The sequence below is a fragment of the Rutilus rutilus genome, assembly GCF_951802725.1.
Source record: "Rutilus rutilus genome assembly, chromosome: 7".
NCBI lineage: Eukaryota > Metazoa > Chordata > Actinopteri > Cypriniformes > Leuciscidae > Rutilus > Rutilus rutilus.
In genome coordinates this window covers 41449909-41467675 of record NC_140221.1, presented here as the reverse complement: position 1 = coordinate 41467675, position 17767 = coordinate 41449909, and the positions used below count along the sequence as shown (strand labels likewise).

The window sequence follows — 17767 nt, the reverse complement described above, 5'->3', positions numbered from 1 at the left end:
TTAACTTCGGTTAAACAGGCGTATGATAATTTGGGTAAATGTGTAAGCTAGATGTATGCTTTTATAATAAAATGTCTATCTATCTATCTATCGTAATAATGTATGATTTGCAAAAATGATAACTGCTGCGTCTGTTTGTAGAATCAAATTGAGAGAATCAAAGTATATGCGCGTTGTGCACACACTACATTGATTAAGGCCAAGCATTCGCCCTTAAAATAGCATATGAATAACATGCGCAACGCGCCACTGACTTTAAACTGTGTTTTTTCGGTTAGTGGCGCAATTGTTTTCTAAACCTGTAAAATAGCATGAGGGAACGTTTGCGCCGGAACACGCCTCCTCTTTGCGCTGAACCGCCCCGGGGAGCGCAAGTGTATTTCTTAGTTAAAGGTGAACTAAGTAACTTTTTTTACCTTAACTGAACAGCTTCGGAGTCATTGGAATGGTTATATTACTTATTTCGGGTTGAATGGTGGTCGTTTCGCACCCCCCTGGTGCCCCTGAGCGGAAAATGCGCACTTGCAACTTTGAGCCGGCGGGCCGCCGGCCGCCGCGTCAGGAAGTCTCGCGTGATATCAGGTCTCGCGATGTAAACAATTGCTTTACGGCCAAAAGAAATCTGCTAAAATGCTGTCATTATTGCGCTCCCTCACGCTGTTCGAACCCGAATGAAGAAGACGTTTTAAAGAATATCCCATCTGCTTTGATGTCGTTGATCTGCTAGCCTCTGGTGTCTGAGAATCGCCAACGAGTTTTTACAACAGTGTTGTCAAATATCTATTCCGAAGCTGTGGGGGGGAGCTCTAGAGAGAAACCTGCGAGCAAAAAGCGAGAATACAGCGAAGAAATCCCGAAGTTACTGAATGCAGCTTTAACCGACGTGCATCTGTGGAGGGAAAAGTTCGCTTTGCGCGGGTGCAAAATAGGAATGATACATGCGTCGGTGTACAAAGTCAATTGCGCTGGGTGCAAGATAGGGCCCAATGTGTGTGTTCTTACATATGCATGCGCATGCATCTTAAATAAAACTCTAAAATCTTAAACTCTAATTGTTCTCAGTTTTCCACTTGAATCTTTTTTCAGCCCTTTTCCAGAGTTAACCATTACCCTCATTGACATCTGTACTGTACTTTCACTAACACTTGAGAAGTTCTTGTTTGACAGATTTCAAAGTATTCTGTTCACAGAATACACAACTTTCTTACTGTCTCTGTTTCTGTTTCACTGGAGGATGAAAAAGAGTTCAATATAAAAACTACTGATTTCAGCCTCATATAACATGAGCTTAAATGCCTCAGCATCAGTGTCTAAGCTCAAGAGCCACTTGATATTCACATCACACCCAAAGGTCTGTGAAGTGGCGAGTAAAAAACAAAAGTTTGCCTTAAAGGAAAGGAAATGTTCCACAAACAAAACAGGAGCAGAAGCACCAAACTTTGGGAACCTTTCAAACACAAGCTTTGAGAGCTGCCACAAGAAATAGATTTTGATGATCTGCTGGATACGGTGCACATTTTAAAGTGAATCACATTAAAAGACATTAAACAGAATTTACTCTCTTGGCGCTAAATTCTCCTCTTATCGCTCTCAGAGCTTTGCACTGCTATGCCTTGTTTATTGTAAATAGAGATTAGCAGTATGAAAAAAAAAACACATACTTTTATCAATCCCAAAAGCATCACTGCCTGTAACAAAAAGCAAAAAATAGACTGCCTCCCTCTTCCTGCTGGCAGAAAAGAGCCACTTCTGCTATTCCTGAAGAATTTATGAAAATCTCCATAGCAACTGTGAATCTGTCTATAGAAGCTATGTATAATGCATTATTGTTTATGGCTTACATGAAGGTAAATAAATAAGGTGGTGATTTTATTTCTCTCTCTCTCTCTCGTGCCCTTTTACGATATATTAATCAATTACAGTAAACCTATATCCTCACTAAAAGCTACTGGTAGGGTGAATCTCAACATGTCCTTGACACTATTCACTCCAAAATCAAAAGAAATGCTATAAGAAATTATATTTTGCATTGTGACATTATTTTCATGAAAATTAAGCAAATTCTCATTACCATCAGTTTTGTGTAATTCTCTTTTATGCTCAATATTGTAATGCAGTAATTAATAATAAAAAAAAACTATTATACAATTATTTAGATTTAAATGAGCAATTAAAGGCAGTACAACAAATAATACAAGGATCTATGAATAATAATAAAAAAAATTTTAATGAGAATGACATTTTATTGCACTATAGTACTGAGAATGACAGAGGAAAATGTGCCATAATATCACAATGCAACAAATCTTAAAATAGGCTTTATTAAAGCAAAATACAAGCTGTCGATGTCGATGTTCACGACAGGTTGCATCAGATTCCCCCACTAAGCAAGCAACAAACAACTTTACTACATTACATGTTTGTCACAATACTCATTACTGATTAGGACAGGCTATTAAAAGTGTTACATTGTCACATTGCTTTGCTTACAATTGAGTGAGTCACTTACCAACTTCTTTGTAGGATCAACTGCTGTCCTTTCTGGGAAATCGGGCAGCAAGCCCCAAATATTTCACTTTTTTCCCCTAAAGTAGGTTAATCAGATTTTCAGCCTTCACAACATATGACGCAGTTCTCCCTTTCGCTTACGGTTATGTCTGTCCTTAAGCCAAAAGCAAAAACTCTTTGCTGTAAACAGGCTGGCAGACTCACTATCTACAGCTACCGCAATACCTGAAGATCCAGCAAAAGACTTGTAAAAGACTATAAATATATATATATATATAGGCCCTTACTCTGCACACCTCTTAGATACATTAGCGGTTCTACCAAATGTATATTTTAGAGACTAAATTTCTCCACCGATACCAATACCGATTATTCAGAATGCCGATACCGACATTATGATTTTCTTAAGGGTAAAAACTCCCCCAACTAACTGCTTGAACTGAGATGCTACAGCGATCTGTCACGTCACATTTGAGAGCGTCAGAACACCAATTATTGTTTGAATTAAGTGATAAAATGGACAGAATTTGAAAGCTGAGACTTCGTTTCTCATCAGAACTAAAGTGCAAAGCTCTCTGCGATTATTGAATGGGAGACGAGCTACAAATAATGTTTACTGTGGACCTGGCAACCCTGCTTAAATTATGGGTGATTCATAGGGTCACCTTGAGCCTGCATTAACGTCGGAATTTAAAAAAACAAACGTATATGCATTATTGTCGTGTTAACTTTGCTCATAACTCTGTTCATATAGTGCAATAAAAGTGTATGGCTCTAAACTATTACTGAGCAGGTGACATGAAATCGTATTATGTCTTATTATGATCATGTTAATTGAGAGACTAAATAATTAATATAAAACAAATTAGTAAAAATAATGTAAAAAAAGCAGGACTATTTAAAAATGAAATGGTGAAATGGTGATTAAAAATGGCGAAAAATCGAAATTAAATGCTGATCCATCACAGTACCTAAAATATATACTTTTCCTTTGATATTTCATATTCCTAGTCATATACAGTACTGTTCAGACTTTAGGGGTCAGTAAGATTATTTTTCAATCTCTATGGAGCAAGGATGCATTAAATTGATCGAAAGTGACAGTAAAGACATTTATAATGTTAAAAGAATAAAAGACATTTCAAAATATTTTCAAACAGTATATACAATAATAAAAAAAAAAAAATTCCCAATGTTTAACTGTAATCTTACTGTATTTTTGGTCAAATAAATGCAGGCTTGGTGAGCAGAAGAGGCTTCTTTCAAAAACTTTTGAACAGTAGTGTACATTATGACCTGAAATACTCTGATGCTGTTAATAAAAAAGCCAAAGAGCATGTTATGTGTAACTACTACCCTACTGTACGTCTCATTTCTGTCTATTTTAGGAGGCATAGTTGATAATTAACTCCATTTAGTCTCAAGAACTATGAAAGAGCAGTCATATTTTCTTATGGCAATGTTCAGAAAAGACACTGGACTCCCTCAGGATCTTTACTGATCCAGCAGACTTTCATTTTCTACCCCTGCTGTTCCACCCAAATCGTTTTGACAGTTACAAGTTACACTCACAATACTGCAATGTACCGGCAAAGCTGGCCTAAGACTGCATTATAACAGCAGCGCTGGCCCACAATCTAAAACCATTTCATTAAAACGAGCAACACCATTCCAAAAAAACAGCCTGCAAAAGCATTTTATCTCCTCCTGAAAGCCTTTGAGAGACAACCTACACAAGCACAACTGTCCACACACGCTGAGCACTGACTGACTGCGCTGTTTTATCCAGATTCCAGACAGGACAATGACAAAAACAATATACCTACTGTATGATCATGCCCGTCTCCGATCCATCATTCTTTTCTGTACATTTGAATGAATGCTTCTCTGGACACAGGTTTGTCCCCTTCCCAGTTCCCACACCCACAACCTCCCCCCCACCAACACACACACACACACACACACACACACGGTTTATCACCTGGACTCTGACTGACACGCGAGCCCCACAGTCATGATTTGAGCAGTGGATGGTTTCAGGAACTAGTCCACAAATGGAAGCATGTGTCAGCTGTAAATACATGATTTTTACCACACAGTGTCAATCATTCATTCATTAATATGAGAAAACGTTTTTAAAAAAGTAGTGAATAACACAGTCGTTGAGCATGCAGAATTGAACTGTGAATTAAATTTGCATTAGAAAAAGTACAATTAAAATGCACTAAAATAAAATAAAAAGCTGCAATGAGTGTCATTTTAAATAGAAATGGAAGGATCGTCAAGACAAACTTCCAATGAAGGCTAGTCAAAGCCTTGTCTGAAAGTTTACTAGTTTTATAGGCCTTTAAAAAAAATGAATGATTAAAATCAGAGAGGATGCATTAAATTGCTCAAAAGTGACAGTAAAGACATTTATGATGTTACAAAAGACTTCTATTTCAAATTAATGCTGTCCTTTTGTGTTTTCTTTTCATCAAAGAATCCTGAAAATAATGCATCAGGGCTCAACAAAAATATTAGCCAAAAATATCTAATAATTTTAGTATTTAGATGGTAATAATAATTTTAAAAAAAGTTTCTTTACACTGAAGATGCTGAAAAGTCAGCTTTGCCATCACATGAATAGATTACACATAAAATATATTCAAATAAAATAAAGTTATATTTGATTTGTAATGTTTCACAATATTTTTACTGTGTATTTTTTATCACATTTAATGCCGCCTTGATGAAACTTTTCAAAATCTTACCAACCCCAAAATAGTGTAGGCCTAGAAAATTGTATGCTATTTTTTATATACTTCTTTATATTTAAGAATTGAACTTCCATCGTATGGGCCGGTGTGGAAGCACACGTCATTTCACAGAATCCATTACCTGTGTTGACTTTCTTTGAATCGTTTAGTAAATTATTCTTCCTGTCAATCCAATTCAAATTGCAATTCAACTTCCAGTGGGTGTGGCCAATTTAGGAACCTATGAAAAATTCCCAAGTAAATTCTAACCAATAAAAAACACTCAAGAATAAAAAACACTCTGAGATTTCTCCTAGAATAAGGAGCAAATATAACTTTAGCTGCTGCTCAGATTGTTCTCCTGAGAAAAAGACCCCAAGAATCTCAGAAGAGACCTCAACAATGTCTCAAACTGTGCTCAGAATTACCAAGACACCAAAGTCTGTAATCAAAAGTCAGAGATTTCAATATGAACTCAAACATTTCTCATTAAATTAACCAAGGAAGGCGGCATATCTTATATTTGATATTTTGAGTCTAAACTTGACTGGCAGATAAAGTTTTACAGACAAAAATCCCGTAAGGTGAATTTGATGCTCAAACACACAATAGATGGTGGAAATAATCTGAAGCAAGATCATACAAGCTGTCAACAGTCCTTATGTATCAAGTGTGTTTTGGTTAAACATTAGGCCATTTGCCCTGATCTAAAGAAGATAAAGTGTCCCCTGATCGAAGGAAGATAAATCAGAGTGCGAACACTCACAACAAAGCAGAACCACACCTAATGTTTGTCAACCTTCATCCTGCTCTCTTCCTTTTTCCATTCACTGCTATTTGTCTCTAGATTTATTCAAAAGCAACACCACCATAAGCAGTGGCATTGCAGCTCAGCTGTTTGATCAACATGCTGGAGGAATACAGGCAAAGCATCACAGCATTGTTTGAGTGTTTACACCAGAACATTTACATGTACCCTCAGTCAGGGATGCCATGTACTGTAAGCATTTGCTGTATTTAGTCTGAAACAGACGTGCTGTACAAGCAAACAATGACATGCTTGCACTTAGATATATCATTTAGAGACTTGCATGTCAGGAAACAGCGCAAGCACTTTGATAGATTGATATTAATTTATGATATAGCCTGATTATTATTAATGATAGCCTGTAATTCACAGCTGAATATTTCAGCAGTTCTCATGCCTATAAATCAAAAATGTATTGCATTTCTGAAGAGTTTTAAGAGATGGGCACCTTGTCATAAATGCAATACATTTTTGATTTATAGGAACAAGAACTGCTGAAAATTTTTTTAAAAAAATAAAACGAAATGAAATAACATAAAAAGGTTAGCAAAGTTGCCAAAGTCTGAATTATAAGTCTAATAAGGTTTAATTTGTTAGCATTGGTTAACTACATTATTTAACGAACAATGAACAATAGTTCTACAGCATTTATTTATCATAGCCAATGTTAATTTTTCAACATTTACTAATACATTTTAAAACAAAAAGTTATTTTTTGTGTGTGAACTAACAATACTGTGAACTAACATTAACAAACAATGAGCAATTCGATTTGTATTAACATTAACAAAGATTAATAAATGCTTTAAAAGTATATTGCCCATATTGTTAGCTAATCCATTATCTAATGTTCACTTAAGACATTCTACTAACTATAAGTAACCTTGCAACTACATGTCAACTAACTCTCATTAGAGTTTTAGTAGACTGTTAAAGGGTTAGTTCACCCAAAAATGAAAATTCTGTCAGTAATTACTCACCCTCATGTTGTTCCAACCCCGTAAGACTTTCGTTCATCTTCGGAACACAAATTAAGATATTTTTGATGAAATCTGAGCGCTGGCTCACTCCTCCATAGACTTCTAGGTGACCGAAACTTGCTGGCCCAGAAAATGTATTAAAGAGATCGTTAATATAGTCCAAGTGACTCCAGTGGCTCAATCTTAAGTTTATAAAGCGACGAGAATACTTTTTGTGCGCAAAAACAAACAAAAATAACGACTTTATTCCACTATTCATTTCCTTCTCTCTGGGCCTCGAGTTAGTTCACGTAGTGTTTTTGCGCAGCGCGTCTGTGTTGTACGTCACACGCATCACACACATGACCAGCGTCGGCCAATAGTGAGCCTACGTGGTGACGTGTAACACAGACGCGCTGAGCAAAAACACTTGCTCGAAGCCCAGAGAGAAGGAAATGAATAGTGGAATAAAGTCGTTATTTTTGTTGTTTTTTGCGCACAAAAAGTATTCTCGTCACTTGATATACTTAAGATTGAGCCACTGGAGTCACTTGGACTATATTAACGATGTCTTTAATAACTTTTCTGGGCCAGCAAGTTTCGGTCACCTAGAAGTCTATGGAGGAGTGAGCCAGCTCTCAGATTTCATCAAAAATATCTTAATTTGTGTTCCGAAGATGAACGAAGGTCTTACGGGGTTGGAACAACATGAGGGTGAGTAATTACTGACAGAATTTTCATTTTTGGGTGAACTAACCCTTTAAGTTAGGGTTAGTAGAATAAGTTGACATGTAGTTGCAAAGTTGAGGAGCATCAAAATAAAGTGTTAGCAGATATTAAAGGGTTACTTCAGGATTTAGCATTAAGCTTTGTATTAGTAGAAAACCTGTAGTATTTTCGAATTACCATGCTTTCCACCCTCATATCCCCCTGAGACAAGAGATTTATGTATTTTTTGTCTGGAAAAAATCCTCCGATGACGCAAAAATCGTCATTTTGCGTCATCGGAGGATTTTCTGGCCAGAGGCTAAAGACTACAGCCAGTAGATGGCGTTGTTCCGCATGTTTTCAGCCCGCCCATACAGGGTGGGATCTCACTCAGTCAGAATGTACACAGTGTCAGCCGTCTCTCTTTGGAAGTTAAGCTAGCAGGCTCTTGTTCTGTGGAGAAAGCTGAATAGTAGGAGAAAGCTGAGTAAGTAACCATCCTCCTTTTCCCGGACTTGTCCGGCGGGCGAGATCGTTCAAAATGTACGGGATTCAGCTTTTGCTTTCTGCGGTCGCTATTCCTTGTTTACATGCACACCTTTTGTTTCAATCTAACTGAATTCATTCCAATTGGTGAATTTGAATGTAGTGTTTACATGAACGCTAAACAAGTGATCGGTTGATGTGCGTTTTACCATTGCTAAGAAAAATTCCCGCTCCTCCGTGAGAGATGGGAGACCCGGCGCGTCTCAGTAATCATGCCACCGGCCTCGCGCTATTCTCCCGCGGCCGTCAGCCTCGTCCTGCTCGCCACAGTAAACATGATGAATGAATGGCGACTGTACAACGCAAAAGCCGAATCCCGGACATTTTGGGCTATCTCTAAATCCCTCGCAAACTCATCACGTACACGTAGGCTAGCTTTGTTGTTTTAAACTGCGCACTCTTACCGGTAGGCGTGGCCTCCTAAGACAGCGAAGCAAGTGCATTCTGGGAGTTGTTGTCTTTCATCCACATAAGCCAAAAATACATTTTCTGGCTTTTCTCAGTCTAGAAAGCTCCAAATTCAAAAATTTCTTCACATTTCTTCTACTTAAATGACCTATTTTAAATACACATTCATCTTCCCAGAGGTGAAGTATCCCTTTAAGAAAGACAGTCTCCTAATACTCTAATGACTGCTAGTTGACATGTAGTGGTAAAGTTACTCATATTAAGTGGAATGTCTCAAGTGGACTATCTAAATAAGCAACACTGTAAAAAAAAAACCCGTAAAAAAACGGTAATTTTCTGGCAGCTGGGGCGCCAGAAAATTCCTGTTAAAAAACGGAAAAATACTGTAAAAAAATGGTCTTTCTTCCCGTTGTTTTTACGGAAAAAAACTGTATATTTAACATTGGATTTCGGTAATATGATATAATGTTAATTTCCCGTCCTATTGAAGTATTAATATCTGTTTTTTACACTGATAACCACCAATCACAGCAGTGATGAGAGTCACATGATCAATCAAAGCTCAACATAAGCAGTTCTTCCACAAGAGAGCTAATACTAATATATATAGAAGCTGCACAGTGTCATTCACACAAACATTAAACACCATCACGGTAACACATGAAATTTTAAAAATGCAATAAACATTAATTTAACAACATTAAATGTAACATAAACCCCTAATGTACATAACTGATTAGAAAAAATGAAGAAAACTATGAAGAAACAAACATAGTTATTTCAACAAAAATACACCAAATGTGAAGTGTCACAGGGAATTGTGGGAATGTCAATTTACGGTTTTTCACTGTAAATGATACAATGAGTTGTTTTTTCACTTTCAAAAACTGTAAATTTAACGGTATGTTACAGTAAAATTACATTAAATGTACGGTTAGATCTATCACAGTTATTTACCGTATATAGTACGGAAACTTTCTGTTAACCAATTAACAGTTTTTCACTGTAGCATTTTTACAGTCTTTTACCGTTAAAATTACGATAATTTTTTACAGTGAAGGTCACAGATCCAAGGGCCCCCAGGGTCCATCCGTAGGCCCCTTAAAGAACAGTGTCTGAGCAATAAAATTTTCCTTTGTTAATCCCCAAAACTACAATAGCGGTCTTGAGTTGTAGTGAGATGTAAAGAGGCTTTTGTTTGACTTAGTTTATCACTCCGAGCTGCCACAGGATTATTACAGTGCAAATGAAATTCAAATACTGGCTTACAGCTAATCAGATTCCTCATTACGAGCTCTGAAAAGAAGAAACAAACAAACATCATGACCCAAGTGGGCCTCTGGCTTCTTCTGATATATGAGTTCAGCTGGAAGTTGTGTGTGACTCGTTGTAAGCCTTTGCCATAATCAGAAGTTCAGTGGAGTTCAGCGCTGATCTGGTTGTGGAATTTAGATAGGTTAAGGCACACACTTGCATATTCACTTTAACCGTCAAAGCAAAATGGTGCTTGAAAAAGTGTGTGTCCAAAACGTTCAAAGACAAAACAATCTTTATATTTTCATACAAACCACAAGGGAAACAAAAAGAATACAGGCAACACTGTGTTTTAAGTCTGAACAGGAATGGGAGAAATCTTGATATATCCTTTAATATCAAAGATTTTATTATACTGTAAAGCTCAGCTGTACTTTCATATCCTTTTTATCTTTAATACTCTGATAAAAAAAATGGGTGTAGGATTTACTTTGAAGCAACTTTCACTTAGAAATAGATTTTTTTTTTACAGTGTAAAACATGAAAATATCTAAATTTTTCATGTCTTTTAAACGGATATAGAAAAAAGTTCCCACACATTCCTATGATTTTCCAGTCATTATTGATTACTTAATAAGGATTTAAATGTGTATTTGAAGAGTTCAGATGCAAAAGCCTCTAAGTGCCATCTGAAATTTTCTTCTAGAATGATCATTTTTATCAAGCTTGTATATTTAAGGTCAGTAATTTCACTTAAATGACAATTAATAGGTAATCTTCATTGCCACTTAAGTGAAATGATTGAATTTAAATATACAAGCTTGATAAAAATTATCATTCTAGAAGAAAATTTCAGATGGCATTTAGAGGCTTTTGCATCTTAACTCTTCATTTTTTAGAAGATTTAATAATTTTTTTTTATTATGTATAATGATTGCACCCACAAAGAGCCATTTGTCTAGATTAAATCTTAATTTAATGTCTTAAATGTAAATTAAAAGTAAAATTGACAATAGAAATTCCCATGGCTTTTCCATGCCTGGAGAATTCACAATTTCAAAACTCCTGATATTTCTAGGTTTTTATTTATTTATGAACATTTATTAGAGGATAAACCCCATGAGATGAAACATCTCGTTTTCATGGGGGTCCTCAATCGTTTTCATCATTGTGAGAACCCCAAATAGGGTAAATAGAAAGAAAAACTGAAGCTGACGTCAGAGAATTAAAGTTTACACAAGTTCATCCATCACCTGAGATCTCAATGCACCATGCTGTACTATTCCAATGCTGTGGACCTCAAATCTGCATGACCAAACCGCTTCCCAGTGCAAAATTCAACCTCAATATATCACACGTACTGAGCTTTCCTTTATCTTATCTTCTTGCAGAAGTCATTAAATCTGATAAGACACAGTTCCATGTTCTAGCAGATTACAATCTGAATTGCATAACATTAACAAACTGAGAGTTCATGATCTCTACTCACCTGGTCCTGTCTCAATCAGGTGTGCTCAGAGTTTTCTGCATAAGGCAAGAGGCGTGGATCCCGCTGAAATTTCGCTAGGTTTTCAGTCAGATGTTATCTGTGAAGCTGGATTGGTGTTATTCCTCTTTCCTGTGGAGAATTCCAGAGCGCAGCACTCTCCTCTCCTGCCTCCTCCTCGCGCTTTTACTGCAGTAGCCCAAGATCAAGACACAGTCCCACCACAAACCTCTGACACACACACACACACACACGCAGCAGAAAGCAGAGGCGCTTGTAAGAACTGTTCTCTCTTACTCTCTCTCTCTCTCTCTCACTCACTTTTGTGCTTGTCTTTCATAAACACCCTCTCTTTTTACCCCCTTCTTTCTTTTTACTCACTCCTGCTCTCTCTCTCTCTCTCTCTCTCTCTCACTCTCTCTCTCTCTCTGGCGGAGGTTGGGGTTGCAGGCTTGCAGCAGCAGGACTCTTGCCAGTAACTCAGCTGTATGCAGTATTGATAGAGTTGCTCAGGGATGCTAACACAGCATGAATTTTCCCAGCGCTCCACTTTCCCTTTTCGCTCTTCACCCCCTCCTGCAACTCCGTCTCTCCTTTGTGTCACTCCCCCAACCTATCAATCTGCTTCCCTTTAGCTGACCGCTATCTAAATCACTCTGCACCCGTGATCTCTTTTACTCTCCTTAGTTTTTATTGAGCTTGTTCTCTCCTAAATGTACCACGTCATGGGGCTAACTTGCCATTTTAGCAGATCAAATCTCAGGTTCGCACTTCATTGCTGCATGCTGCCTGTCTGCGTCCCTGTAGAATAGATGATCATTCTGGATCATTAGTGCTCATTAGTGGCACTTGCTAAGACTATCACTCTTATTTATGCTCATACTTAGGTTTAGGAATTTGAAAAAATCTCTGTGTAACACTAATCGATGCAGGTGCTTTTCTCACCCTGGACTGTTTGTGCTGTGGAAAATAACTAAAAGATAGGTGTGGAAAAGAAGTGCGCTATTATTTTTAAAGCTGCAGTCCGTAGTTTTTCCTCTTTGTCGCCATCTCTGTTCGAAATCTGCAATTGCAGTTATCCGCGGAATTATCAACTTTACGTGGGTTGTGCCTCGGCACGGCGCAGCGCGGATGAATCCAATGTTTTGAGGAGAATGTGCGGCTGTCAGTCGCCGTGCCGGTGTGGATACTGTCATTCGCAATCACAGATTCTACTTTTTGGAGGTATTACCAACATAAGAATTTTCACCGGAAAATGTCATCTGAACAAGTAACATCCACTTTTGTTATGACCAACTAAGAAAAAAAAAACATTGCAGTAAATCGCGCTGATTAAATCTAACGATCGCTTATCATATCACGTCAAACCGTGCAAATTATACTTTGTTCTCAAATTGTTAACGTTAACAACATCAGCATTGCGTGACTACATTTAATGCCCTTCCGATATTTGTCCTTGTTTCCGCATGGGCCCGGTTGCAGTCTCTTTTTTTCTGTAGCCACTTTCCGAAGTCTTTTGCGTGTTACAACGGGTGAATCTCCAGTTGTCACTGGTGATTGTCGTTTGAACCTTTCTGGATCCGCTATCAAATTGATACGTTTACTTAGGCTATATCAAGTGCTGAGAGAAAAGACAATAAATCTCCACCTCCAACATCCTCACACACAATGTAGCCTACTAGCCAAGACACCTTCTTTATGTGTACAGATGTGACGTAATGACGCAAAGACGTGCTCGAATTTCCAGTGGAAATCCACCAGTACCACTGGAATTAAAAACATTATTACAAGCTTACCGTTTTGAATCGAGCTAAGGCAAGCAGATAGTTTTGAACACTGGCTGGTTATTAGGGGTGGGAATCTTTTACCATCTCACGATTCGATTCGATTCCGATTCTTGAGGCCACGATTCGATTCAAAATCGATTTTCGATTCAAAAAGATTTTCGATTCAAAACAATTCGATTTTATTCATAATGATTTCTAATCAGGTTTCTGATCATGATCTACTCTCATCTGCTTTGCAATACAGAATGACAAACGGAGACATTAAAGTGTCTTTTTCACATTTATTAAGTTCAATTCTCAGGGAAGTGCCTTTTATCAAAAAAAATATTTTAACTTGGTACTTTTAAAGCAAAGTATTTATGATGACCCATAACGAACTTACTTCCAATACTTCCTATATTAATTGTATTAATAAAACAAATGGAAGTGATTTGGCAAGTCACCTGTAAGGTTACATTTGCCAGCATATGTCCCAACATTGCTGAGAACCAACAGGAAAATAAATGTGTGCCTGTACTAGCAGCATACTTGTAGTAAATTAATACAAACTTCAGCATATTCTGAATCTCTAGAATTTAATAATAGACTTCTAACCAACATCCTCTTGTAATTTCCAATGAGCAATATAATCCTTCAGACAAAAAAAAAAAAAAACGTTTTGCTGTAGCAAATTCACAAACAGTTTTCGTTCAAAAATATAGAATTATGTACCAGAAGCTATCATAACGTATAATGCTTGTGGACTTATGCATATTCTGAATAATTAGTTACATACAAAGTCGCTCTTGACTTATACACAACTAAATAATAAAGAGTTATGACTTGAAATGTTTGCTGTATACCACAATCAAAAATAGCAAAGAAAGTGAATGAACATCTGCAGAGTGCAGAGAGTAACTTACAGTCAAAATGTAACTTTTTGTGACTGGCATTGCACATATTGCATACAGATCAGATCGGTTTACACAGCATATTGATGTGAAAACTAAACAATACAGAAATTAGCTCTCATACAAAAAAAATACTAAATAGATCACAATGAAATTGCCAATGTTCCATACGTTAGCTTTTAACGAAGATATTCTCTGGTGCCGTTCGGATTTGGCGCTCAGCCATCATGCGTCTGTTATGTGCGCGTCTCTGTTATGTGCACGCCACAGACTGTCCGCGCACTGCACGTCCGCTTCAGAGTTCCGCCTTTTGCGTTCCTTCAATGTTACGTTATTAATTTTTTTTTTTTTTTTTTTTTTTTTTTTAGAAAATCGATTTTTGACATTTGTGAATCGATTCAGAATCGTCCACGTCCCGAATCGCGATTCATCTAAGAATCGATTTTTTTCCCCACCCCTACTGGTTATGTACTTGCTCAAACATTTATTTTGGATCATTTCTTCTAACCCCAAAAAGTTACGGACTGCAGCTTTAAGCAAATGGATTTTCACCCTAGCTACTGCATATCAATACACTAAAACCCACCCAGAACATGTATCAGCATGCCCTAAAAATAGGGCTAGGCATTGACACAAATTTCATGATTCGATTTCAATTGACAAACTTGCTATTTGATTCAATTTCAATTTGATATCAATTAATTGGGGCCTATCAGGTACAGTATGGCACAAAAAATTCTCTCAACGAATGCTGTAAACTATGGAAGCTTGTTTCCGTCACTGAATAAAAATTAAAAAGGTGGGCAAATTGCGACTTTTTATCTCACAATTCTGACTTTTTTCTCACAATTGCAAGTTTGTATCTCACACTTCTGACTTAACTCGCAATTGCGTGCTAGCCTATTAACTCAGAATTCTGAGATATAAACTTGCAATTGCGAGAAAAAAGTCAAAAGTGTAAGATAAAAAGTCGCAATTAGGGCCTACCTTTTTTAATTTTTTATTCTGTGGTGGAAACAAGCAGTTTGGTTGGTATCAAAGTTGGTACACCACTATAATAAAGGTTAAATTATCTGATTTTAAAAGGAAGTTTTTATATTATATATATATATATATATATATATATATATATATATATATATATAATACATTTTTAATGACATAATTATGTTTCTACTGGCTGGCACATTTATTTAAAAAACGTTGGCGGGGAAAGAGTTAAATGGTGGTCATAAAAACATGACGGATTTATTCAAACATAGCCTACAAATATGTATTTGTATCTGTATGTAATTCCATGTCAATGTTCTTATGTTATTGAGGATTAATAAAAAAAAAAAAAAAAAAAAAAAAAAAAAAAAACATAGCCTATATTAAATATTGAAGTTATTGAACAGTTAACGTTAGAAATGCAATGAATATGCAGCAGCAATATAGTGCATATATCAAAAAGTTAATTTTCCAAGATGACTGACGAGTTTTTGGACACTGAATGGTTTTTATTAGGTAACGTTAAATGTAATTTCTTGACCGATTGTTTAGTAGCGGTTTAATTGACATCTTTCCGCGGTTCAAACACAGATTGAGCGATTTCATGAGACATGATACGGATTTCGGTAAGTTTTACTGTATCTGTCAACATACCTTCGGATGTTCGTTCATGTTTACTTCCTGCTGTAACTACTAGCAATAAAGAGGAAGAGATGATAAGTTCACGTGCGCTTCGTTTGAACTGAAGGCCGCGCGTCACATTAAAGAGCGCCAAAACGGTAGGCTATATTATTTGAATTTCGTAATAAAATTGACAGAATGTGAAAGCTGAGACATTGTTTTATATCAGTAGTATCAAACCTTATTGCGATTTATGGGATGTCATGAGCACTACAATATTCAGGCATGATAAAACAACAATAAAAACAGCATAAACTGAAAGAGCCATTCTTGGGATTTAAGAATCGATATCGGTTCTTCAAAATAAGAATCGATTAAAATCGAGAAATGGATTTTTTTTACCCAGCTCAACTAAAAAACACCCAGAACACATAACTAATAACTACATAGTTTACTAAAACATTCCCAGAACATCCTAGCAACTGCATAGCAACATGCAAAAAAACTAAAACAGTGACAACTGCATAGCAATGTGCTAAAGAAACAGTCAGAACTCCCTAGCTGGCTAAAATACACCCAGAACACCCTAAAAAACTGCATAGAAACATAAACAAAAACACCCTGCATTGCAATGTGCTAATAATCAGGCCCTAGCAACCATCTAGGCTATGCACTAACTTTAGCAACCACCCCTTATGCAAAAATGTTGATTTGTCTTTTCTCCTTTGTGTGTGTCTGACTGCCTTTGTAAAAGGGGCAAAGTAAAAGGATGTCTGAAGATACTTACATTTGAAATATTATTTAAAGGGTCATGAGGCTTTGAGAAACCCTTTTTGCTGTGGTCATCACAAAAGGGAACCTCTCTGATTTCATATTCATTAAATATGCTGTTGGATCAGAGAATAGTTTGCTATGGGAAAGGGCGCACCTCATCTAAAAGAAACCTGAAATAATGATTCACTGATTAAAGTTGTGCTCGCCATTTAGATTAAAACAACACTTTTGTACAATAAAACAGTATGCTCTCACAATGCATTATAAGGCAGCAATAAATAACAACCAATGCATTAGGGATTCAGCCTTGAAACCAGCAGTCTGATTTTACTACAGCCATCTGACATCTTTGCAACATCTGGCAGCAGGTACAAACAAAGTTAGGCCTTCCTCCATCAGGAAGCAAAGATCCTGGTAGAACATCTACTTGTGAGGCCCTCTGCTGGTAAAAGGAGAGCTGAGGAAACATCACCTCAAGGATAAAGGGACAAACATCATTTCATAAGGAGTTCATTCCCTTCACCAAAGTGTCCCAGACATGGCCTGTCCCAGTATAAAGAGCCATACAGGTCACAACATATTATGCAGTAGATCAGAGATCTAATGAATTATGAATTAGCCTCATTCTCTGCTATGAATGTTAATGTCTTCTTCCGGTAGGGATGCTTTTCAGCCTAAAACCCCTCTGGAGACAGTGGATGTCCTGGAAGAATCAATAGCTGTAGATTTTCAAGGGCACAATAACTTATTTATCAGGTTATTATACCTAGTTGGATAGTAAAAAAAAAAAAACAGTAAAAAACAGCATGTTTAATACAATGACATTTAAAATATATTTATGAAAATATATTAGATTAAATTAGATATTAATATTAAAATTTTGGGGTTGGAAAGATGTCACATCTTCAGTGTCACATGATCCTTAAGAAATCATTCTAATATGCTGATTTGAAATGTATCTTATTATCAATGTTGAAAACAGTTGTGCTGCTTATTAAAGGTATAGTGGAGGATTTTCCCGAATTTTAGAAAAGAACCGCCCTCTCCACTTTTTGAAAAAATGCACATGCGCAACACTCTAGCTGCTCCCGAGAGGGAACGCCTATTAAACGCGTGCACGAGAGAGCATGCACGAGCCGAGTGCGTGACTTGTGCCAGGGCTAGCATCGCTAATCATAGCTTACATTAACTTTTACTAGCAGTGATTTTAAATGGATTTCTCCAAATAGCATGCCAAACTTTACCTGTCGAGTAGAAACTTCACGACTGAGGCATCAGTGGGAAGCCCAA

The 17767-nt window shown here is 36.8% G+C and overlaps 1 protein-coding gene across 3 annotated transcripts in view; it reads right to left on the bottom strand.

Moving 5' to 3' along the window:
• The window catches only part of aifm3 (AIF family member 3), a 37885-nt gene extending 26279 nt beyond the window's left edge, over nt 1-11606 (bottom strand). For all 3 annotated transcript variants that reach the window (XM_084415329.1, XM_084415331.1, XM_084415330.1), the window contains exon 1: nt 11419-11606. The gene's annotated coding sequence lies outside the window, so the exon portion shown is untranslated. The remainder of the gene's footprint in view (nt 1-11418) is intronic.
• Between the last annotated feature and the right edge of the window lie 6161 nt (nt 11607-17767).